Below are 2,003 nucleotides of genomic sequence, written 5' to 3' on the forward strand. Positions count from 1 at the left end.
TATAAAACAGAATTTTCTATGCGAATTTCAGTGCCTATACTCAAAAGAATTTTAACGGTCACAAATCTTTGAATCAACAATGGGACACTAAGGATATATTTACATTACAGCATTTGTAGAGTGCCTGGGATCAGGAAATCTCCACTTGATTGTACTGAGGTGTTCTTTGATGTTGGGCTTGACTATCATGTTGATTATTGTATTTAGTCTTCAGGGAAATCATTTCAAAGGTTTTCCCATTAACATTTTATCCACCCATTATCTTGAAGTTTTTAAAGATTGTATGACACTTTGCTTTAAAGTAAAATCTCACATCCTTTTTGTGGAAAATTGATCACAGCTCCCAAAGTACAATACATTTTGTGTTGCATTGATCTGTTGAGATTAGAAGGACTCTCACTCTGGTAATTGTAGTCAGAACAGACCTGCACATGGGAACTGAAGGAAGCCATTCAGCCACTCGCGTCTGTACCTGTACTCTGTTCAGCTGCTGCAAACTTTGATGAACTTACCGAGTGAAAAACTTACCTCAGACTTATAAGTTCCAACTGACCCAATATTTACAGCTTCCTTTGGAAAGGAATTCAAAACTTTTACTCCCCTTTGCTTGAAAGAGTGTTTCCTGATTTCCCTCCAAATGATCATATCAGAGAGTCCCCACAGTATGGAAACAGGCCTTTTGGCCCAGCAAGTCAACTCTGACTGTCCCAACCAGACCCATGCCCCAAATTCTCATGGATAATGCATCTAACCTACAAACCTCTAGACACCATGACATTTTAGCACTGGCAATCCACCTAACTTGCACATTGTTAGACTGTGAGAGGAAACATGGAGCAAACCCATACAGTCACAGGGAGAATGTGCAAACTCCATGCAGACAGTCACTTGAAGGTGGAATTGAACCTGGGCACCTGGTGCTGTGAGGCAACAGTGCCAACCACTGAGCCAGCGTGCCACTCAAATGGTCCTGCTCAGATTTCAGGATTCGGCTTTGTTCAAGAGAATCTCACAAATGGAAATAGTTTCCCGCTATCTACCCTCTCCTTTTAACATTTTAAATGCCTCAATTAAGTTACTGGGCAATTGAATATGCTTGTGGAAAAATATACCGGGTTTACGTAACTTGCCTTTATAATTTAATCTTCTAAGTTCCAGTTTCATTCTATTAAGATCTGAACAACCTTCAAAGCAAATTTATCCAACTGGAGCACAGTGTCCTAAGGATGCACTGTTGACATTGTCAGTTTGAAGTTTTTGCATTCTAAAACAAAACTGTTTTGCCCTGCTTGACATAGGAAAACTAACTACATTCATTTGTTTATTTCAAGCCAAAATTTCATCAGAACATGTTATTCGAAAAGGTGACCTGACGCAATGCAATTTGTCGTCTAAACTTAATACAGGATAAGCTTCTGGAGAAATTGAACCTCAACCCTCTCCCAACCTCTTCCCCACCTTTGATGGGGAATTAAATCGGAAAATTCAGGTGATTTACTGGCGGTGGTTAACTTGGTAATGGGGGAAAAAAAATCAGATTAACGATAAGATTTCTGGATAAGGAAAAGAATTTGGTGAAATTGGTGGGGCTGTTGTGGAGCAGGAGTAGTGTCCCTATCTCTGAGCCTGGAGGCCTGGGTTAAAGTCCTACCTCCTCCACACCATCTCTGAACAGGTTGATTAGAAAATATCTGGAGAAATTGGTCATGACATTATCATAAAAGACGTGTTCATTGTTTGGTAACTGTAATGATAAAATAATGGATATCTAGGAATAATTACAAAGCTACAAACTCACTAAGGAGCCTCAAATTACATTATTAGAGTCATAGAGATGTACAGTATGGAAACAGATCCTTCAATCCAACTCATCCATGCTGACAAGATAATCTAGTCCCATTTGCCAACATTTAGCCCATATCCCTCTAAACCCTTCCAATTCATGTTCCCATCCAAATGCCTTTTAAATGTTGTAATTGTACCAGCCGCTATAACTTCCACTA

The sequence above is a fragment of the Hemiscyllium ocellatum genome, chromosome 6, assembly GCF_020745735.1.
Source record: "Hemiscyllium ocellatum isolate sHemOce1 chromosome 6, sHemOce1.pat.X.cur, whole genome shotgun sequence".
NCBI classification, from domain to species: Eukaryota; Metazoa; Chordata; class Chondrichthyes; order Orectolobiformes; family Hemiscylliidae; genus Hemiscyllium; species Hemiscyllium ocellatum.